The sequence below is a fragment of the Loxodonta africana genome, chromosome 4 (genome assembly GCF_030014295.1).
Source record: "Loxodonta africana isolate mLoxAfr1 chromosome 4, mLoxAfr1.hap2, whole genome shotgun sequence".
NCBI classification, from domain to species: Eukaryota; Metazoa; Chordata; class Mammalia; order Proboscidea; family Elephantidae; genus Loxodonta; species Loxodonta africana.
In genome coordinates this window covers 42454128-42478909 of record NC_087345.1, presented here as the reverse complement: position 1 = coordinate 42478909, position 24782 = coordinate 42454128, and the positions used below count along the sequence as shown (strand labels likewise).

The 24782-nt window shown below is 34.9% G+C and overlaps 1 long non-coding RNA gene across 2 annotated transcripts in view; it reads left to right on the top strand.

The window, feature by feature from the left end:
- Positions 1–24782, top strand: part of LOC135231183 (uncharacterized) — a 218035-nt gene that overhangs the window by 56906 nt on the left and 136347 nt on the right. The window contains exon 4 of one of the 2 annotated variants that reach the window (XR_010321730.1): positions 9499–9531. This is a non-coding gene — a long non-coding RNA (uncharacterized LOC135231183). Of the gene's footprint in view, positions 1–9498; positions 16189–24782 lie in introns of those variants that run through there. The other variant, XR_010321729.1, reaches the window with a different exon arrangement.

Below are 24782 nucleotides of genomic sequence, written 5' to 3'. Positions count from 1 at the left end.
CCATTTTGTGAGTATTCCACAGTTTCTATATCCATTTGCCTATTGATAAGCATTCAGATTGTTTTCAGTGTTTGGCTATTATGAATAAAGTTGTGATAGACATTAATACTCCTGAGTTTTTGTGAACTTTTTTTTCTTTCTTTCTTTCCTTGTGTAAATACTGGAGTAAGATTGGTGAGTCACTTGGTAGGTGTATGTTTAACTTCTTAAATTCCCAAACTATTTTTTCAAAGACATTGTACCATATTATTCCTCTCATTGCCAAAATGTGAGAATTTCAGTTGCTCCACATTCTTATTAAGCTTGCTATTGTCAGTCTTTTAGATTTTAGTCACTGTAATGGGTGTGTTAATGGGTGTGTAGTCATATCTAATCACAGTTTTACGTTGCATTCCCTAGCTGAATAATGATGTTGATTATCTTTTCAGGGTATTTTTTGGTCATTCATATACCTTCTGTGAAGTGTCCAAATCTTTTGCATATTTTTAATTGGGTTGCTGGTCTATTTATTACTGAGCTGTAAGAGTTCTTTGTAAATTCTGTGTCGTTTATCAAATATTTGCATTGTGAATATTTTATTCCAACTTGTGGCTTTGCCTTTTGATTTTCTTAATGATGTCTTTTGAAAAGAAGTTTTTAGAATTATATTTAGTTCAATGTATCTTTTTTTAATGATTAATTATTTTTATTTATTTATTTTGGTCTAGTCTAAGAAATCTTTGTCTATCTAAAGGTTGCAAAGATTTTATCCTGTGTTTTCTTTTAAAAGTTATGTAATTTCGCTATGAGTAGGAATAGACTCAACGGCAACAGACTTTTTGGTATTTGAGTCAATAGTCAATTTTGAATTGACTGTTGTTTATCATATTTCTTTCATTATGGGTATATAATAGTCCTATCACCGATTATTGAAAAAGATTGTCATTCTCTTATTAAATTATCTTGGCACCTTTGTCGAAAATCAATTGACTTCATACATATGGGTCTACTTCTGAGTCTTTTTTTCAATAAACCAATACCATACAGTCTTAATTACTGTAACATTATAGTTTCAAAAAATTGTGTAGTAGAGATCTATCTTTTTTTCCAAGATGCTTTTTGTTTTATCTGTTCCTCTGCATTTCCATATAAATTTCCCCTGAAATAAATTTTTATGAGGAACCCTACTAGTATTTTGATTGACATTGCATTGAATCAATAGATCAATTTGTGAGAATACAAATGTTAACAGTATTGCATATTTTAACCCATGAACATGGTATATTTCTCTATTTAGGTTTAAAAAAAATATTTCAGAAATGTTTTGTAGGATAACAATATAGTTTTTTTTCATATCTTTTGTTAGATTTGTAAGCTTTCTATTTTTTCATACTATTTAAAATGCTATTATTATTATTATTGTGCTTTAAGTGAAAGTTTACAAATCAGGTCAGTCTCTCATACCAAAATTTGCATACACCTTGCTATACACTCCTAATTGCTCTCCCTCTTCTGAGATAGCACAGTACTTCCCTCCCCTCTCTCTCCTCATGTACATTTGGGTAGCTTCTGGGCACCTCTGCCCTCTCATCTCCTGTCCAGACAGGTGATGCCAACATAGTCTCATGTGTCTACTTGATCCAAGAAGCTTGTTCTTCACAAGTCTCATTTTCCATCCCCTATTCCAGTCCAGTCCCTGTCTGAGGAGTGGCTTTGAGAATGATTCCTGCCCTGGGGTAACAGAAGGCCTGGGGTCCATGGCCTCTGGGGTTCCTCCAGTCCCAGTCTGACCATTAAGTCTGGTCTTTTTATGAGATTTTGGGGTCTGCATCCCATTGCTCTCTTGCTCCCTCAGGGTTTCTCTGTAGAGTTCCCTGTCAGGACAGTCATCGGTTGTGACTAGATACCACCTAGCTCTTCTAGTCTCAGGCTTATGTAGTCTCTGGTTTATGTGGTCCTTTTTGTCTCTTAGGCTCATAATTATTTTGTGCCTTTGATGTTCTTCATTCTTCCTTGTTCCAGGTCGGCTGAGATCCATTGATGCATCTTAGATGGCCGCTCGTTAGCATTTAAGACCGCAGACGCCACTCTGTTATTAATGCCAGCCTTGTTGGAGTGAAATGGAATCTCATTGTAGTCTTGATTTGCATTTCTCTAATGGCTAATGATCGAGAGCATTTCCTCATGTATCTGTTAGCCGCCTGAATGTCTTCTTTATTGAAGTGTCTGTTCATATCCATTTTGTAATTGGGTTATTTGTTTTTTGTGGTTTAGTTTTAGCAGAATCATGTAGATTTTAGAGATCAGGCGCTGGTCAGAGATGTCATAGCTGAAAACTTTTTCCCAGTCTTTTGGTGAAGTCTTTGGATGAGCACAGGTGCTTGATTTTTAGGAGCTCCCAGTTACCTGGTTTCTCTTCAGCATTTTTAGTAATGTTTTGTATTCTGTTATGCCATATATTACGGCTCCTAACATTGTCCCTGTTTTTTCTCCCATAATCTTTATTGTTTTAGATTTTATGTTTAGGTCTTTGATACATTTTGAGTTAGTTTTTGTGCATGGTGTGAGGTATGGGTCTTGTTTCATTTTGTTGCAGATGGATATCCAGTTGTGTTAGCACCTTTTGTTAAAAAAGATTATCTTTTCCCCAATTAACTGACTCTGGGCCTTTGTCAAATATCAGCTGCTCATATGTGGATGGATTTATGTCTGGACTCTCAATTCTGTTCCATTGGTCTATGTATCTGTTTTTGTACCAGTACCAGGCCGTTTTAACTACTGTGGCGGTATAATAGGTTCTAAAATCAGGAAGAGTGAGGTCTCCCACTTTGTTCTACTTTTTCAGTAATGCTTTACTTATTTGGGGCTTCTTTCCCTTCCATATGAGGTTGGTGATTTGTTTCTCCATCTCATTAAAAAATGTTGTTGGAATTTGGATCGGAATTGTATTGTATATATAGATGGCTTTTGGTAGTATAGATATTTTTACAATGTTAAGTCTTCCTATTCCTGAGCAAGGTATGTTTTTCCACTTATGTAGGTCTCTTTTGGTTTCTTGCAGTAGTAGTACCTTGTAGTTTTCTTTGTATAGGTCTTTTACATCTCTGGTTAGATTTATTCCTAAGTATTTTATCTTCTTTTGGGCTGCTGTGAATGGTATTGATTTGGTGATTTCCTCTTCAATGTTCTTTTTGTTGGTGTAGAGGAATCCAACTGATTTTTGTATGTTTATCTTGTAACCTGATACTCTGCTGAACTCTTGTATTAATTTTAGTAGTTTTTTTGAGGATTCTTTTGGGTTTTCTTTGTATAAGATCATGTCTTCTGCAAACAGAGATACTTTTACTTCTTCCTTACCAATCTGGATGCCCTTTATTTCTTTATCCAGCCTAATTGCTCTGGCTAGGACCCCCAGCATAATGTTGAATAAGAGTGGTGATAAGGGGTATCCTTGTCTGGCTCCCGTTCTCAAGGGAAATGTTTTTAAAATCTCTCCATTAAGGATGTTGTGGGCTGTTGGTTTTGTATAAATGCCCTTTACTATGTTCAGGAATTTTCCTTCTATTCCTATTTTGCTGAGCGTTTTTATCATGAATGAGTGTTGGACTTTGTCAAATGACGTTTTCTGCATCATTGATAAGATCATGTGGTTCTCGTCTTTTATTTATATGGTGGATTACATTGTTTTTCTAATATTGAACCATCCTTACCTGGTATAAATTCCACTTGGTCGTGGTGGATTTTTTTTTTTTTTTGATATGTTGTTGAATTCTATTGGCTAGAATTTTGTTAAGAATTTTTGCATCTATGTTCATGAGGGATACAGTCTGTAATTTTCTTTTTTTGTGCTATCTTTAGCAGATTTTGGTATCAGGGAAATGCTGGCTTCATAGAATGAGTTAGGGAGTATACTGTCCTTTTCTATGCTTTGAAATACCTTTAGTAATAGTGATGTTAACTCTTCTCTGAAGGTTTGACAGAACTCTGCAATGAAGCCGTCAGGACCAGGGCTTTTTGGGGGAGGGAGTTTTTCGATTACTTTTTTGATGTCTTCTTTTGTTATGGGTCTATTTAGTTGTTCTACTTCTGTTTGTGTTAGTTTAGGTAGGTAGTGTGTTTCTAGGAATTCATCCATTTCTTCTAGGTTTTCAAATTTTTTAGAGTACAATTTTTCATAGTAATCTTATATGATTCTTTTAATTTCACTTGGGTCTGTTGTAATATCACCCATCTCATTTTTATTCAGGTTATTTGTTTCCTTTCCTGTATTTCTTTAGTCATTCTGGCCAATGGTTTATCAATTTTGTTAATTTTTTCAAAGAACCAGCTTTTGGCCTTGTTAATTCTTTCGATTGTTTTTCTGTTCTCTAATTGATTTAATTCTGCTCTAATTTTTATTATTTGTTTTCTTCTGGTGCCTGAGGGTTTCTTTTGTTGCTCTCTTTCTATTTGTTCAAAGTTGTAGGGACAGCTCTTTGGTTTTGGCTCTTTCTTCTTTTTGTATGTGTGCATTTATAGATATAAATTGGCCTCTGAGCACTACTTTCTCTGTGTCCCAAAGGTTCTGATAGGCAGTGTTTTCAGTCTCATTGGATTCTATGAATTTGTTTAGTCCATCCTTAATGTCTTCTATAACCCAGTCTTTTTTGAGCAGAGTTTTGTTCAGTTTCCAAGTATTTGATTTCTTTTCCCTGGTTTTTCTGTTAATGATTTCTACTTTTATGGCCTTATGGTCTGAGAAGATGGTTTGTAATATTTCGATGTTTTGGATTCTGCAAAGGCTTGCTTTATGACCTGATATGTGGCCTATTCTAGAGAATGTTCCATGTGCACTGGAAAAGAAAGTATACTTTGCAGCTGTTGGGTGGAGTGTTCTGTATAAGTCTATGAGATCAAGTTGGTTGATTGTGGCATTTAGATCTTCTGTGTCTTTATTAAGCTTCTTACTGGATGTTCTGTCCTTCACCGAAAGTGGTATGTTGAAGTCTCCTACTATAATTGTGGAGACGTCTATCTCACTTTTCAATTCTGTTAGAGTTTGTTTTATGTATCTTGCAGCCCTGTCATTGGGTGCATAAATATTTAATATGGTTATATCTTCCTGGTCAATTGTCCCTTTAATCATTATGTAGTGTCCTTCTTTATTCTCTGTGGTGGATTTAACTTTAAAGTCTATTTTGTCAGAAATTAATATTGCCACTCCTGCTCTTTTTTGATTGTTGTTTGTGTGATATATTTTTTCCATCCTTTGAGTTTTAGTTTGTTTGTGTCTCTAAGTCTAAGGTGTGTCTCTTGTAGGCAGCATGTAGACAGATTGTGTTTTTTTATCCAATCTGCAACTCTCTGCCTCTTTTTTGGTTCATTTAGTCCATTTACATTCAGTGTATAGATAAGTATGAGTTTAGTGCTGTCATTTTTTTGCCTTATTTTGTGTGTTGTTGAAAATTTCATTTTTGCTCTTATTTTTTTTGTGCTGAGATGTGTTTCTTTGTAAATTGTGTGTTCCTCATTTTCATAGTAGTTGAATTTCTTTTTGCTGAGTCATTATGTTTATCTTGGTTTTTATTTTGAAGTATGGTATTGTTAGACCTCTTTGTAGCTACCTTAATATTTACCCCTATTTTTCTAATTAAAAACCTAACTTGTATCACCCTATATTGCCTTGTTTTTCTCTCCATATGGATCATCTATGCCTCCTGTATTTAGTCCCTCTTTTTTGATTATTGTAATCTTTTACATAACGACATTAATGATTCCCTGTTTTGAGCATTTTTCTTTTTAACTAATTTTATTTTGTTTTTGTGATTTCCTTTTCTGAGTTGATATCAGGATGTTCTGTTCTGTGACCTTGTGTTGTGTTGGTACCTGATATTATTGGTTTACTGACCAAAGAATTTCCTTTAGTAATTCTTATAGCTTTGGTTTCGTTTTTGCAAAATCTCTAAGCTTGTGTTTGTCTGTAAATGTCTTAATTTCACCTTCATGTTTGAGAGAGAGCTTTGCTGGATATATAATTCTTGGCTGGCAGTTTTTCTCCTTCAGTGCTCTATATATGTCATCCCATTGCCTTCTTGCCTGCATGGTTTCTGCCAAGTAGTTCGAACGTATTCTTGTTGATTCTCCTTTGTAGATGACTTTTCATTTATCCTTGGCTGCTTTTAAAATTTTTTCTTTATCTTTGGTTTTGACAAGTATGATGATAATATGTCTTGGTGATTTTCTTTTGGGATCTGTCTTGTATGGGCTTCAATGAGCATCTTGGATAGGTATCCCTTCGTCTTTCACAATGCCAGGGAAATTTTCTTCCAACAGATCTTCGACTATTCTCTCTGTATTTTCTGTTATCCCTCCCTGTTCTGGAACTCCAATCACATCCCAGTTATTCTTCTCGATAGAGTCCCACATGATTCTTAGGGTTTCTTCATTTTTTTTAATTCTTTTATCTGATTTTTTTTAATTCTTTTATCTGATTTTTTTTCAGCTATGTTGGTATTGATTCCCTGGTCCTCCAGATGTCCCAGTCTGCATTCTAATTGCTCGAGTCTGCTCCTCTGACTTCCTATTGCGTTGTCTAATTCTGTAATTTTATTGTTAATCTTTTGGATTTCTACATGCTGTCTCTCTATGGATTCTTGCAACTTATTAATTTTTCCACTATGTTCTTGAATAATCTTTTTGAGTTCTTCAACAGTTTTATCAGTGTGTTCCTTGGCTTTTCCTGCAGTTTGCCTTATTTCATTTGTGATGTCTTGAAGCATTCTGTAAATTAGTTTTTTATATTCTGTATCTGATAATTCCAGGATTGTATCTTCATTTGGGAAATATTTTGATTCTTTTGTTTGGGGGCTTAGAGAAGCTGTCATGGTCTGCTTCTTTAAGTGGTTTGATATGGATTGTTGTCTCCGAGCCATCACTGGGAAACTAGTTTTTCCAGAAAATCCGCTAAAAAAAATGCAGTCAGATCCCTATCAGAGTTCTCCCTCTGGCTCAGGCTATTCGGATGTTAATGAAGCCGCCTGGGGAGGGTGTGGGAGGGAACAGAGAGATAGGAGAGTAGCACCTCAGAATATAACCAGAGTTGCTTGTCTTGCTTGGAATGACTATTATATCTGAGATTCCCACGGGGCGCGTCGCCTATGTGTGCTGGCTGTGTGGAGATTGCCCCCGGGGGGTCTGGCCTGCTGGAGTCAAGGTCAGAGCCTCCACTTCCAGCCCCACGCCCAGCGTCAAGGCTCCCCTACTGGGACGGTGCACTCTTGACTCCAAAATCAGTCGCTGCCTCCAGGGGACTTCTCGTCCCTCCAGCCACGTTGCCGTGCCACCTCCGTGAACTAGTTGGGCCGCCTCCCGGGGTTAGTTCAGGTGGGTGGAGCAGCTCCCCGTGCTTGTGCTGTGACCCGGTGTCCCGGCTGGGATGCTGTTCTCCCCGCTCCAATACCAGTCGCTGCCTCCCAGGGACTTCTCCTACTGGCTGCGTCCCATGCTGCCCGCGCGACCCAACTGGGCCCCCTCCTGGGGTTAGTTCAGGGGGGTGGAGCAGCTCTCCGTGTTTATGCCGTACCTGCGTCCAGTCCAAATCCCGGCGGGACGGTTCCCCGGCTGGGACGCTGCTCTCCCTGTTCCAAGACCAGTCACTGCCTCCCAGGGACTTCTCCCACCGGCTGCGTCCCAGGCTGCCCGCAGAACCGGCTGGTCCCCCTCCCGGGGTTAGTTCAGGGGGGTGGAGCAGCTCTCTGTGCTTGTGCCGTACCTGACTGGTATGCTGGTTCCAGGCTCTGAAAACAATCGCTGCTTCCCCATATTAGTTTGTTCTCCGTCTCTAAATCTGTGTTTGTTGTTTAGGGTTCATAGATTGTTATGTATGTGATCGATTCACTTGTTTTTCCGTGTCTTTGTTGTAAGAGGGATCCGAGGTAGCGTCTGCCTAGTCCGCCATCTTGGCTCCACCCCCCAATGTTATTTTTCTTAACACACTTATCTAATTTTCACATCCAAGGTATATTAGAGTGCTTCTTGTTTAGGTTGATAACTTTGACCTTCTTTAACTTTCTCATTTCTTGAAACTCATCTTTCTCTCTTCCCTTACCCGTAACACATACATATGCACACACACATGAACAAACTCCATGCAAACACATGCACACATACTCCATTCTTTATTATATTGTAGAATTTACAAACTAAATTGGCATTTAAAAATTATGTCTATTGTAATGTCCTTGTAGTTAAGTAGTTACTTTGGATGGCTTTTGGCTTCGTAACAATATTCATAAATATTTTGTTAGATTTAATTCTGTATTCTAGTTCATTAAATTGGTACACCACCAGTCCTTCTTATTAAGACTTTTCTTTCCTTGAGTTCCTAATTGTGACTCATCTATCAGTTTGCTAGTGTGTGTCATACAGTAATTTTTTTTCAAAATGAATTTGTGTATGTCATAATTTCTGAAAATTTTAATATTTTAGATTGGATTTTGATATTCCATATTAATTCCAATTTGGCAGGATTAACTCTAAAATTTATTATCAATAGTGGAAGACATGTGAGATCAATGGGTGTATTATTTCCTTACAAGTATTCAGTATTCTTTTTGCCAGTAATCCTCGGGTTTTTCAGCTATGTGCCTACGTATTAGGGAACAAAATAGTAATTTTTTTTTTTTTAATGCAGTCAGGACTGCAGTATTTAAGATACAAAGTTTTGATAAATCACAGATTGATTTTATCAATCTAATGTCTTGGCTTAGAGCTGATATAAGTTTCCTCCAGCTCTTGTAATTTATTATTTATTCTAATAATCATAACTGTTGGCATTGCAAAATTTTGCCTTTTCTCTCTATATTTTTGTATCTTTAAAAAAGTACTTGGAAGGACTTCAAGACTTTTAGCCAGATTGTTTTAAATTGGAATCATATCTATTATATTTATCTCTAATAAACTTAAGAGATTTCAATGTTCACTGCCAGTTCTTTCATAAAAAGTCTAGTCTGTTATTTTTTCATCAAAGCATTGTTTAAATTCAAACATGACATACATACACTAAAGTTCTCTAATTTTAAATATACAACTGAAGACCTTTTATATATCTGTGCACCTGTATAAGCACAAACCAGATCAAGATATAAAAATCTTCCTATGACCTGAGATTTTTTTGTGCCTCATTTCATTTAGAAAGCCATCTATAGAAGATAATTCTAATCTCTATAATCATTAATATGTTTTCCTGGTGCTTGAACTTCATATAAGTGGAATCATTAAATATATACTCTTGATGTACTTTTTTGCACTCTTGTATCTGTCAGATTCAGCCAAGTCATTGCATGTAGGAGTAGCTTTTTTATTTAAATATTTATTTTGCTCTGTAGAAGTCCATTGGATAAATGTACCACCATGTGTTTATGCATTCTCTGATTGATAGATATTTGTGGTGTTTATAATTTGGAGGACTTTTATGGTTAAAGATGCTATAAATCATTGTACAAGTCTTTTCTAAACCATATTCAACCATTTTTCTTTCAGGTACAGCTAAGAATGGAATTGCTGTGTCTTAAGGTAGGCATAAACTGTAAAGCAGTTTGGAAAGTTGGTTATATTATTTTACACACTTATCTCTAATTAATGATGATTTTGCTGTTCTAAATCTTCCTTAGTAAAATTGGTAGTTATTCTTTTCAATTTTATATGTTCAAATATGTGTCTGGTGGTATTTAATAGTGATTTTAAAATTGCATTTCCCTCATGACTAATGACGTAGTTGAGTATCTTTTTGCATGCTTATTTGCCACCCATATACTTCTTCTGTTGAATAGTCCTTTATCAATTTTTAATTTAGTTTATTATCGTGTTTTGAGATTTCTTTACATATTCTTAATGCAAGTCTTATCAAATATATGATTTGTAAATCTTTTTTACCTGTATCTATCTTTCAAAGAGCAGACATTCTTACTTTTAATAAAATCCTATTCATCAAAGTCTTCTTTTATGAATCATGATTTTGGAGTCATATCCTATGTAAACTTCTAAAGTTATATAATTTTAGATTTTACATTTAAGTCAGTTACTCATTTTAAGTTAATTTTTATGTAGCATGCAAGATATGGATCAAAGCTCAATATTTTTGCATACTGATTTCCAACTATTCCAGCACCAATTTTGAAAAACATATATGCACCACTAAATTGCCCTTATACTTTTTAAGAAATAAATTGGCCATATATATGTGGGTCTATTTTTGGATTCTGTATTCTGCTCAGATACATTTTTCTATCCTTATGTGCATATGACACTGTATCTATTAAAGTAGCTTTATAATGTCTTGAAATAAGGTCATTTTCATTCTCCAACTTTATTCTTTTTCAAGGTTTTATTTTTAATTTTTTTTGGATACTCTTAACTTTCCTGAATTTCCAAATGAAGTTTACAGTCAGCTTGTCAATTTACACACACTCACACACACACACACACACACACACACAAAAGCACAACACAAAACAAAACTTTCTGGGGTTTTACTTGGGATTTCCTTGAATCTATAGATAAATTAGAAGAGAATTGACATCTTAACAATATTCAGTCTTGTAATCCATAGACATTGTATATCTCCTCATTTGTTTAGGGCTTCTTTAGTTCTCTTAGTAATGTTTTGTTCTATTCACTATACAGGTATTTTACAATTTTTGTCAAATTCATCCCCATGTATTTCATATTTTTTAATGGTTATGTTGGTATGTAATTAACATGCCGTATAATCTCCTTACTTACAATGTGCAATATGATATTTTTATTATATTCATTTATTTATATTTATTATAATATTTATTTATATTTATTATATTAATCCCTGACCATAATTTAAATTTATCTATTTTTAGTGAAATAGAATCTGCATACCTAATATTCACATTTTTAAAGTATACAGTTTAGTGATTCTTAATGTATTCAAAGTTGTTCAACCATCACCACTAAATAATTCCAGAATATTTTTATCATCCCCAAAAGAAATCCTGTACTCATTCTTCCTACCCACCAGCTCCTGGTAACCATTAACCTACTTTTGGTCTTTATGGATTTGTCTAGTCTCGACAGTTCATATAAATGGAATTATGCAATATCTTTTAGTATGTGGCCTCTATTATTTAGTAAAATGTTTTCAGTATTTATCCAGAGCATTATTGCTTTTTATGGATGAATAATATTCCATTGTATGGATATACCATACTATTTATCCAGTCACTTGTAGACAGACATATGAGTTGTTTCCATTTGTTGGCTATTATGAATAAAATTGCTATGAATATTTTGGCTCAAGTATTTGTGTGCATACGTGTTTTCAATCCTTTCATAGCTAGGAGTGAAATTTTCTGGATTATATGGTAAACTCTATGTTTAACTTTTGTGAGAAGCTGTCAAACTGTTTTTCCAAGGCAACTACATTATTTAACTTCCCATCAACAATATACAAGGATTCTAATTTCTCCACATCCTTGCCAACACTTGTTATTTTCTTTTTTGCTGTAGTAAATAAGAGTGGTATCTTATTGCAGTTTTGATTTGCATTTCCCTAATGACTAAAGATGTTGAAAAAAATTTTTGATGTGCTTACTGGTCATTTGTATATCTTCTTTGAGAAAATGCATATTCAAATCTTTTGCCCATTTTTGTTGTTGTAAAATTTCTTTATATATTGTGTATACTAGACTCTTATCAAATATGTTTTCTCCAATTCTGTGGGTTGTATTTTCAAATTATTAGTAGTTATCTTTGAAGCACAAAGTTTTTAATTTTTTTCAAAAGTTTTTAATTTTAATGAATTCTAGTTTATCTATTTTTTCATTGGTTGCTTGTTTTTGGTGTCACATCTAAGAGATTATTGTCTAATCCAAGATCACAAAGCTTTATACCTATATTTTCTCCTAGGAGTTTTATAGTTTCAGCTTTTGCATTTAAGTCCTTGATCTATTTTGAGTTAACTTTTGTGTTAGGTGTCATATTGGAGTCCAAATATATTCTTTTGTGCGTGGATTTGCTGAAAAGAATATTATGCCCCCATTGGATTTTATTGGCACCCTTGTTGAAATCAGTAGAACATAAATGTATGGGTTTATTGCTGGACTTCCAATTCTATTGAATTAATCACTTTCTGTCCTTATACTAGTACCATGTAGTCACAATTACTTTGTAGTAATGTTTTAATTCAGAAAATGTAACTCTTCCAATGTTGTTCTTTTTCAAGAATGTTTTGACTACTCTGGTTTGTTTGCATTTACATATGACTTTTAGGATCAGTTTGTCATTTTCTCAAACAAGGCAACAGAAATTTTGCAAAGGATTATATTAACTCTGTAGACCAATTTGGGAAGTATTGTCATCTTAGCGGTATTAAGTCTCCCAATCCATGAACAAAGAATGTCTTTCTATTTATGGAGCTCTGGCTTAGTTTCTTTCAACAACATTTTGTAGTTTTCAGCATAAAAGTCTTACCTTAATTTTGTAGCATCTATTTTGAAGAATTTTATTCTTTTTAATGTTATTGTAAATGTAATTGTTTTAATTCTATTTTCTGATCATTCCAAGTGTTTAGAAATACAACTGATTTTTGTACGTTAACATTATATTTTGCAGCTGTGCTGAATTTGTTTATTAGCTCTAATATTGTGTGTGTGTATGTGTGCACATTCCTTAGGATTTTCTATACACAAAGTCATGTCATCTGAAAACAGAGATAATTTTTACTTCTTTTCCAGTATAAAAGCCTTTTACGTCTTTTTCTCCTTTAATTTTCCTGGCTAGAACATCACGTACAGCGTTAATTAAAGGTGGTAAGAGAAGACTTCCTTGTGTTATTCCCAATCGTAGAGGGAAAGGTTTTAGTTTTTCATCATTAACAATTATGTTAGCTGTGGGTTTTTCATAGATGACTATTAAAAGGTTGAGAAAGTCCCCTTCTATTCCTAGTATGTTGACTGTTAAATGGTTTTTTTTAATTGAAAGATGTTTAATTTTGTCAAATGTTTTTTCTTTGTCTACTGAAATGATCTTGTTTTTTTCCTACTAATACAGTGTAATACATTGTATTACACTAGTATAGTGTATTCTACTAATATAGTGTAATACATTGATTAATTTTGACATGTTAAATTAACCTTACATTCCTGGGACAAATCCTACCTACATCATGGTATCTACCATATTTCAATGCCAATAACACACACCTTTTATGTTTGTTTGCCAACCACGCCCTCCCCCCTCCACAAAGTATTTTCATAAGCACTGCCATGCCAATTTTTTTGTAAGTGTTGCTGTAAAAAAAGTAGCATGTTGCTATTACAAAAATACCTCATGGAGGGAGGGCACAGTTGGCAAGCAAATATAGTAGGTGTGCATTATTTATGTAAAAATATGATAATCCTTTTTTTTACATTTTGCATCAGTCAGCTCTTTCATCATCTTTATAACTAGTTACTGTATCAAATTTCCTTTCCAATATTACTTAATATGGAGTTTCTTTCTTAAGGAGATGCTGATTGATATATATACCAAAGAGTTGGATCTGAGATTTGAAAACAGAAGTATATCTTTCTAAAAGCTGCCACATATTGCTTGCTTTTAAAACATTGATAGTATGCTCTATTACAAAAAGTACTGATCTACTGTATACTGTTATGTATATTATTCTAAAATATATTCATGTGCACCTGCATAAGGTTTTAAGTTACAAAACATTTTTCGACTATCTTATTTTCAGAGAGGACAAAGTTCATGAGCTTTCCTTGGTAAATTCTGTCACAATAAAGCTTATAAGTCCTTATTTTCTCTTGTTTTTATTACTAGTATTTATAACTATAACAATAAAGTATTACATTAAATTTTTGTGACCACAATAAAAATATAATTCATTGAATTAAATTTTCTTTATGATAGAGAGCATATATCATTATATACTCAGTGTGTGGAGAGTGATTTCTAAGTATTATGACTCCAAAGTTTCATGCATTTGAATAAATGTACTTATCAGAGTATATCGCACAATTCTTGTCTGTGTTAGCATAAACCCTAGCTCTTTTCAAAACTTCTTTCTCATTTCTGGGATTTGTTATCCTGAGGGGAAGCTGAGAGTGGTTCATTGTTTTGCCTTTGTCCATTATGTAAGTAAACCCCAAAGGCATGCTATATGGTCACAGATAAAATAGCCCATGGTTTTCATCATAGTTAGGAAGGCAATGAGTTCCCACAATGGGACAAGGACTGTGTGAAGCCCTGGAAGGGATGGATGAACAAGACAGACATGTCACTTTCCTTGTGGAATTTATGACCCAGTTCTAGGCAAAAGATTCTGTCAATTATTATTGAATATTTAAAAATACATACTAAATGTTAAAAAAAAAAAAAACTAAAACAACTAACTAAATGTTAGAAATCAAATATGTTGGAGATGTAGCATGCACATGCCAAATGTTCATTTCAGAATCCTCCAATCAGTTTTTGAGATGGCATAAATTTGTAAAGCTCTCTTACTTTCCATGTTGTTAGACTCAAAATCTAATACTTATTATTGTGATTCTGACTGCCTTAACTCACCAAAATGATATGATTCTGACTGCCTTAACTCACCAAAATGATTCATAAGAGGAAAAGAAAGTCCCCAAAAGCCTTATGAGATTATTTTGGGCCTATGCAAAGCTTGTTTTTCCTTTCTGGAGAAAAGGAAGTTATTCTTCTGCCCAAGAATAAACTAACTCCAAAAGGCAATTTGAATTTGCTCTGAAACTAAGAATCCACAAGATTTGGGTTGGTTCTAAACATAGAGAAACATTATTTCTTCCTTCCTCATTATTATCCTCTCTAGCTTCCTGTCACAGCATGATTACCCACCACATTCAAATGTTTTGTTCAACCAGGGCTTTGAACCGATTCATTCTCACTCAAACCCCTGCTGAGAATTTGTACTTCTAACAGGTTTCCTGCTGAGAATTTGCATTTATAACAAGTTTACAGGTAGTTATACATAAGAATCACCTAGGCACCGTGTTAAAATGCAGATTCTGATTTAGTGTATCTGGGGGATGGAAATGCAAATTCTGAGCAGGGCTTCAAACTGGAACAAACTGGCCTGAAGCCCTGTTCCAATATACTTTTAAATTGTACAACTAATAAAGAATTGATTTATTCATTAAAAAGGACAAATGTATTGTCTATTCTGTATGAATAAAATTACATTAATTCTATCACAATTCTCTATGTGAAGACTAGATGGCACATAGAAAGAAAACATTTTGTTTTGCTTGTTTTTTAAATTAATTGATACCCCAGGTAAAAACAAAAACAAAAAACATCTCCCCAAGTGAAAAGCAACATACTGTTAAGTGGAACATGGAGGACTTGGAGAAGACTCAGGGGCCAGCCAATAAAGGAACATCTGTCTAGAATGACTTAGCTCTTCACATGTTGACAGAGCAGGCCTGGGCTAAAGAGGTTCATGAGGTCTCTTGCAGCTCACATGAGCAATGGTTTCCTAAGCCCATATTGGAACACAACACTGAGTCAAACTCCTGCTATACCTGGAATCCCATTATAGCTTGATTTGGGAGTAGCTCCTGTCTCCACCACAGCCTCAAACGGTCATTTCTTTGCCATAATCCTATCCCACATTTTACACATTTGATCTTTTGCACTCTGCTTAAAAATGACAGAGAGATCTTTACTATGCAGTAACATAATAAAAATGGAAACTGATACTTGTGGATAAACCTCCCAGAATCTGCAATATTTTTTCTCAAGAACGTGAAAATGAGACGTGACTCAGAAACAATAGCCATCAAATCTGTATGCACACTGAGATGACAGAAGACTGGGCTACCTATTCCTCTCTCTTCCTTAGGTACTCCCTATCTTGCTTAGTGAGACTATTAACTCTAGCTCCTGAACCAGAAACCTCTCCTTTAATCATCAAGTTGTAATGATTTCATCTCCTAAGTACTTCTTACACATGCCCTCTCTTATCTAGGCCTATACTTCAGTTCAAGCCCTTTGCATCCCTCACCTGTACTAGTGCAGTAGTTCCTTAAAGGAATTATGAAACTTTAAGCACATAGCAAACAGTATAAGGAATAGTATAATAGACATTGGGTAAACACTACCCAGCTTAAGATATAAAACAATACCCTTGCAGTTGAAATACCCCATGTAGTACTACACCCTGGCTACATTCTCCTGCGGCCTCAAGCATCACAGAGGTAGCTTCTACCTTAAATGTGATGTCCATCACTTCCATTCATTTTTCATACTTTTCATATGACTGTGTGTGTTCATATGCATGTATCGTAAAAACCAGTTGCTGTTGAGTCAGTTCCAACTCATGGCGACCTCATGTGTGTCAGAGTGGAACTGTGCCCCATATGATTTTCCATGGTTGATTTTTAAGAAGTTGATTAACAGGCCTTTCTTCCAAGGCACGTTTGGGTGGACTCTAACCTCCAACATTTCAGTTAACAGCCATATATAATACTACATCTACTGTTCTTTTCCATGTATTTAAACTTTGTTTAAACGCTATCTTACTCTGTATTTTTTTGTAACTTATGTCTTTCACTTGACATTATTTTTTTGGAGAGCTATGCTTGTTGATTTGTGAGGCTTTAATTTGGTTATTTTCACAGCTGTTTGTATTCCATTGTGTGATTATATCACAGTTTATCCATTAATTTGTTGATAGACAATTAGGTTGTTTCTGCTGTTGTTCTTGTTAGGAGCTATCCGGTCGGTTCTGGGTCATAGTGACCCCATGTACAACAGAATGAAACACTGCCCAGTCCTGCACCATCCTCACAATTGTTACGCTTAAGCCCATTGTTGCAGCCCCTGTATCAATCCATCTCATTGAAGGTCTTCCTCTTTTTGCTCACTCTCTACCTTACCAAGCATAGTGTCCTATTATAATTAAGGTGGTTATAAACTTTCTTTTACCTGCCTTCTTGGGGATTGTGCACGACTTCCTTAAATTATGTAACAAGGAGTGGACTTGGTGAATTAAGGGATGACACATCTTTAGCCAATATACTCGGTAGAGGCTGTACCACTTTACACCGCTAGCAGCCATATATGCATGCCTTCTGCTCTAAGTCCTCTGCAATGCTAGATATTGCAGATTTGTTAATTCTTACAAAATATTGAGCTGTTAAATACTCATCACTCTGGTTTTAATTTGTATTTTGTTGTTTGCAAGTGAGATGAAGTAACTTTAAAGGTTTTTTGGCTAGTAAGATTTGTATGTACGTTTTTTTTTTTTTTTTTTTTTTATGTATTGCTTATATATAAATCTTACTGGCCAAAAAACCTTTAAAGTCACTTCATCTCACTTGCAAACAAAAAAATACAAATTAAACCAGAGTGATGGTGGCGTAGTGGTTAAGTGCTACAGCTGCTAACAAAGAAGTCGGCAGTTCGAATCCACTAGGTGCTCCTTAGAAACCCTATGTGGCAGTTCTACTCTGTCCTGTAGGGTCGCTATGAGTCGGAATCGACTAGACGGCAGTGGTTTAGTGGTTTTTATTGCTTACGTATTCTGAATACCAATTATTTTCTGTTTTCTTACAAATATTTCTTCTTTGCCTGTGATTTGGCTTCTCACTTTTTGAATGTGGTCTCTTGATAGTCAGAAGTATTTTATTTTTAATGTAGTTGAATTAACTTTTTTCCTTTATGATGTATGTGTTTGCCTGAAAAAGCTTCCTAATATGAAAGAAGCATATTTTCTCTTAAAGTTTTTAAAATACTGCTTTTTGTATACAGGGCATTAATCTACAAGAATTGATTACTTGTGTATGGGCTGATGTATAGACCTTTTTTTTTTTTGTAAGTAGAAGCCTGTTACTGAAGAGTCTATCCTTTTCCCACTGATCTATAATGACAACTTTATTATATAAGTCAAGTTTTCATACATACTTGGAGTTGTCTCTGAGCTCTCTATTTTGTTCGACTAGTCTTTAGTCTATTCTACCTCTGTGAAATACCACACTGTTGTTGTCAATATAAAAACAACACCAAACCAAACCTGTTGCCATCAAATCAATTCTGACTCATAGCAACCCTATAGGACAGAGTAGAACTACCCCTTAGGGTTTCAAAGGAGTCCAAGATGTACTCGAACTGCCTACCTGTCTGCTGGCAGTTGAGCTCTTAACCACTGTGCCACTAGGGCTCTTTTATCAATATAGCTTTGCAATAATCTTGATATCTGGTTAAGTAAGTACCTCCATCTTAATCTTCATTTTCCCCTTCTTTAGGGATGTCTTTAATTCTTAGACCTTTGCATTTCTGTATTCCTTTTAGAATCCCTGTTTCAAGTGTCATGAAAAATATTCAGAAATTTCATGAATTTGCATACCAATTGTGGGAGAATTGTGATATTTATGATATTTAATCTTACCCAAAAACCAGCTTTGTCTTTCTCTTTATCTTGTTATTATCAAAATAATTATCTTTTTAGCATTATATTTTACATTTTACAGTTGCTAGGATATAAATACATAGTTTTAAATATAATATTTCTCATATCCAATAACTTCTTTGAACTCGTATTAACTGCAATAATTTGAATGTAGACTCATTTGAGTTTTCTGAATGGAAGAAATTTTTGTCTGAGAATAATTATAGTTTTGTTGCTGTCCTTTTATTATATTTGCTATTTATTTTTTCTTATCTTACTTTGATAGGTAGAATCTCTAGTTATTAAGACAGGAAGTGATAGTATTTTTTGCTGATTATAATGGAAATACGTTTAAGTTTCAATATTAAGTATGGAAGTTTGCAGTACATTGTTTTTGTTTTGTTTTGTTTTTAATCATATGAAAGAGGAGGTAAGAAGGCAAAGATGAGAGACACAATTGCCATGCAAATGACCATGGTGGCATTTGGTCAATGAGGTTTTTCTACCTACTACTCCCACTCCTTTACTCCCACTCCAGTGGCAGAAATTCACTTCCTGCTCAGTGAAACCATTTTTCCGGCAGACAAGACTAGATGATGGTGTAAATTTCTTGTGTAACAAATGCTCCATCATATTGATTCACTGCTGTTTTTGAAACACTTTGTTTACTTTCACATCAGCTTATTTATTTATGGATCTCCATATGTAAACATTATGAAGAAATAATTCCATTCCATAATAATGGGAAACAGAAACCTCACCCGTGTTTTTTCCATGCCATAATTTTTAATTGTTTTTCCTCTATCAAGTGAAAACAATTAAATTATTCCAAAAGAAAAAGATGGAACAATTTCCTGATTTGACATCAGTAAACTCTCCAATATTCTTAATGTCGTTTTCAAAGGCCCCTTGTCTGTCTAACTAAATAGAAACCTGGCTTTTTTTTTTTTTTTTTTCTTCCCCCCAGAGGGTTTCTTTCCCCTGAAGCCCAGTCAAGCAGTGGCCTCCACTCTTTTACTCCCACTTGCACGCATGTATCCTTTGCTGCTTTCTAGTTCACCCTACTCATCAGCCTCTCCTCCCTTTCTTTACTTCTTATCATAATAATTTACTGACCTAATTATTTTCTCCTACTTAACAAATATGAAAACCCTAGTGGTGTAATGGTTAAGAGTTTGGCTGCTAGCCAAAAGGTCAGCAGTTTGAATCTTCCAGGTACTCCTTGGAAACCTTATGGAGCAGTTACACTCTGTCCTACAGGGTCTCTCTGAGTCAAATTAGACTGATGGCAATGGGTTTTGGGTTTTTTTAAGCAAATATAGTAATATCTGCATCACCGCATACCTCAATCTTGCACCTTCTCGCCACTCAAACTTATATCATCACCCTGATTTAAACTTAACTAGGAGCCCTGCTGGTGCAATGGTTAAGCACTTGGTTGCTAACTGAAAGGCGGGCAGATCAAATGCACCAGGAGAAAAGACCTGGCGATAAGCTTCCATAAAGATTACAGGCTAGGAAACCCAATGGGGCAGTTCTACCCTGTTCTACAGGGTCACTATGAGTTGGAATTGACTTGACAGCACAAAACAACAACTCAGTCAGTGCTCTGTTCTCTCAGTTCCTTAATTTCTCAGGTATTTCCACCTCAGGACTTCTACATTCTCAGTGCGACCTCTCATTCAGGACACTCTTTCTGTATCAGCCTCCGCTTGACTTCATTTTATATATGTATGTGTGTGTGTCTACTTAGATTCATCTTCAGTAATAATAAACACTTCCTTGCAGATAGTGTTTCTCTTTCTTATCACCCTCTCCTTCTGAAACACCAATCTGGAAAACTTCCCAAACTAGATGAACCCAAATATCTGAATAATCTGTGCACCACTGAAGAAAAAAAAGAGTATAGGACAATTCAGTTTGTATTTTAATAAACTTTTGAAAATCCTTGAGAAAGCTCAATAAATATTTAAGCACCTACTCTCTGCCAGTCGCTGATACATACACCAGTTGTACATGTGGTAAACAAGAAAAACAAAGTGCATATCACAAACTATACATCCATAGAATTTTATAGCCTGTGTATGTATCTTATTTAGAGACACATAAATTCATTATCTTACTAAGTTTATCTAATGCCAATAAAATGACCAATGACACTTTTGGGAACCAGACAAGTTTATTCTATAGTTCCTAGGAAAAATAAAATGATAAAAAAAAAAAATGATAGCAAAGAAAAAAGCAAAAGATCACACAGCAGTAAGAGAGTGGGGACACTAGCCCTACCAGGTATTAGAATATGATACAAAGTCCACTTCATCTTGTTTACACCAACTCTTCTTCCATTGCCTCCAATTTCCTGAACACCTTGACATTGTATGAGCCATTTCCTTCCAATATTTTTTCCTTGGGGAAAAAATTTGGGGGCCTTTGAATTAATTGAAATAAAAATAAATGAATTTATATTATTTGTATACATGAGTTTGTGAACTATCATACTTTATGATACATATACAGTAAAACCCGCAAAAGCAAAACTGATATAAAGCAGAAACCTGCCAGAGAAGGGAACTCATATATTTTCCACTAAAATGAGTGATAGAAAAGTGGTAGGAATGTACTCTGTCAAAGGCAGGAAGCTTTGGAGACCCAGAGAAACAAAGCAGTCCTGTTAAGTTCCAGCTCTCAGAGATTTTATTGTACATAGAAGGCTAAAAGAAGAACAGAAAAATGTTGATAGTTGTTTTGTTCTGAATTTTGAAATTAGAGGTATTCTACTTTGCTTATTTATAATTTATGAACTTTCTGTAGCAATCAACTATTACTTTTCTTATTACAAAATAACTTTTTTAAAGAATGTAAAACTAAAATATATGCGAAACTAAAAAGCATTCAGTACACAATTTGAGAAATAAGCAGAATCTTGCAGTGTTGCCCTTTGTCATTCCTTGGATAAATATAACGAACAAAGAAAAAAGAATTAATATTATGTAGTAAATGAAAATGAAAAATAGACTAATGCAAGATTAACAGAATTCAACAGTCATAATTCACGAAGAGTTAATCTTATGATCATCAAAGGCTAAACCGAAAAGCCAAACCCAGTGCTGTCGAGTCAATTCCGACTCACAGCGACCCTATAGATCAAAGGCTAAAAAATATCAATAGCCATATTTTAAAAATAATTGTAACTTCATAGTTCTTCATCTAATTAGAGGGTCTATACCCAAAGAGTATGGAATAATGCTATTAACATTATATTTTCTAAGTTATCTACATATTTACTTAAGACTATTGTTCTTTGTGCCTAATTAGAGTTGTTGAAAATTTACCTGTATTTCATATACACTTGACTTCGTGAAATTAAATAAAAAAAATTATAATATACTTTGGAATCCTTAAAAGTAGCATGTACCCATGCAATGCAAACTGTCCAATAAATTTTGTTCTTACCATATAAGCTTTTAAGTATTATTTTTCACAGTTAAAAACATGCTCTGTTCTGCCCTGCCTAGAGAAACCCGATTATTCTTTTAACCAGTTTGCAGGCCACAAGTAAGAATCAAGCATATTTTATAGTCAAATCATAACTGCATAATTTGGAGCACTACAGCATAAAATATGATTTTACAAACATTATTCTGACAGTTGAAGACTTAAGAGTCCTGAGAGGTTGCCTGACAATTCCGTGGACTGGATATTGGAGGTTGCTATCTCTGTTCAGTATCAGTTTTACATACTCCCGTTACAGCCTTTATACATATCACGTGGCTCTGTAGCAAGAGAAAGCAGATAATTTTGAACCCTTGTTTGTAAAAAATTACACGTCCATTATTTAGAGAGGTAAAGTAACTTCTCTTGTATAATGTATTATTCAAATGTTCCTAGTAACTAACATCCGGCTCTTTGCTGTACCTACTTGTGAGAAATAAGCAGTATATCCTAACTTTAGCAACAAATACAGTGGAATTCTTATTATCAATTATGGATTACTCTATCTCAAGGCAACAGGTGATTAAGGAAGAGCAACTTTTTTTGTGTTATGGATTGAATTGTGATATTATCAAATATAATGTGGCAAAGAGAGAGAGGAGAAATAGCAGAAGAGGTCTGCACAGGAGGCTCGGGTGATACTGTAGAAAGGCGTTATCCTGAAAGGTCAGCGTGCTTAGGGGCAGGAAGAAAAGACAGGGAGAAAAAAAAAAAAAAGGAGAGGAAAGCAAGTCACGTAACACAAACACTAGCCTTTGAGGAGGCAATTGCACTCCAGAAAAAAGTATTTCTACTATTTACATTGAGACCAGCATATGTCAATCTCATTTTATCTGATGACCACAGCTAACTGTATTAATAATTTCAAGAAACCCACTCTTTCAATGTTTTCTTGAAAAAAAAAAAAAAAACACTTTTTTTTTTCTTTTTTAAGATACTAGGCAACTAATGGGACTTTACATTACATGATTGCTCATGAAACTAAAGTATACAATATTTCATATGCTCTACTTCATTTGATATTCACTACTCTATGGAGTTTTTTTTTTTTTTTTTTTTTTACAGGTAAGAGAACAGGTTTTGAGAGGTGAAACAGTTTGCTCAGTGCTGCATAACAGATAGCACATGCACCAGAATTTGAACCTTCAAGTAAAATAAATTTATTTAACCATTTTATTTTGGAACTTCAAAAAAAAAAAATTAACTCTCTGTATGCAATCCTCCACTATTCTTACTCACCTAATTTTTCTTTCTGTGAATGATAGTCTTCCTGTTATCAAGACCACAAATCAAATCTTCTCATTTTAGACACTCTTTTGTTGTTCCATAGCCAGAGGTGGATTATCCATTAGGCAAGGTAAGCACAGTGCCTACCCTCCTTACCAGCTCATCTGTAGTGAACAGTTTCAAAGATGCGGTGAAACCCATGTGAAATTTTTCACTACAGATTAATTAGCAAGCACAACTAAGTCCATGCTTACCTTGCTTACTGGGCCATCTGTCCCTCTCAGAGATTGTAAATTTGAAAAGAGGCTATGATTCTGTAGGAAGGTGCTGTGGGGCTGGGGAAGAGACAGATGTCAACCATATTTAGAAGCAAAATCTTCTTTGTGGTGAAAAATTGTCAAATTATTCACTACAGATTTTACTTGGATCCACAATCAACGCCCATGGAAATAGCAGTCAAGAAATCAAACAACATATTGCACTGGGAAAATCTGCTGCAAGGGATCTCTTTAAAGTGTTAAAAAAGCAAAGGTGTCACTTTAAGGACTAAGGGCTCCTGACCCAAGCCATGGTGTTTTCAATCACCTCATATGCATGTGAAAGCTGGACAATGAATAAGGAAGATTGAAGAAGAATTGATGCCTTTGAATTACAGTATTGGTGAAGAATATAGAATATACCACTGACTGCCAGAAGAACAAACAAGTCTATTGGAAGAAGTACAGCCAGAATGCTTTTTTAGAAGCAAGGATGGCAAGACTTCATCTCACATACTTTGGACATGTTATCAGGAGGGGCCGGTCCCTGGAGAAGGACATCATGCTTGATAGAGTAGAGGGTCAGTGAAAAAGAGGTTGACCGTTAAGGAGATGGATTGACACAGTGGTTGCAACAATGGCATAACAACAATTGTGAGGGTAGTGCAGGACTGGGCAGTGTTTCATTCTGTTGTACATAGGGTCGCTATGAGTTGGAACCTACTTGATGGCACCTAACAAAAACACAACACAGATGATCTGGTAAGCAAGGTAAGCACTGTGCTTACGTTACCTATTGGATAATCCTCCCCTGCCCATAGCACATTTTTTAAGCATACCTCCATTAGAGTTTGTATTACTTTATGTTGTGATTAACCAGAACATTTTTATTTTGGCTAGATCTACCTACTAGCTCCAGTTTAAAAATTCCTTGGGAAACGCTCTGGATCACATACCACCATTTGACGAATCAATTAGGCCATGGTAGAGAGGGGCTATGAACTTTCCATTCAGACTGTATATTTGTGGAAACATGGAGTGAGGGAGAGATTTCCCAAAGGCAAAGAGGACAACTGGGACATGGCCACTGAGGAATCCTTTTGTGTCCAGAAGCCTGGTCAATGTGTTTACTTCATGGAGCATCATATAAGAAGTGACAGTCGACTGAAACTTAGAGATGAAGAGGATATAAAGACAAGAAGAGTAGGGATTACATTCATTGCAGAGACTTGAGTGTGTAGCCTCAGCTTAATCTTAAAATTTAAAATTATATGTGCTCAGTATATATGTTTTATGTGGAAGTAAATGTTCTACGATCTTTGATATTCTCTGATATTTTAATTTTTGCCTCAAATCACATGTGAGAAAAGCTTGTCTTTTGCAACAAAAGAGTCAGTATCCCT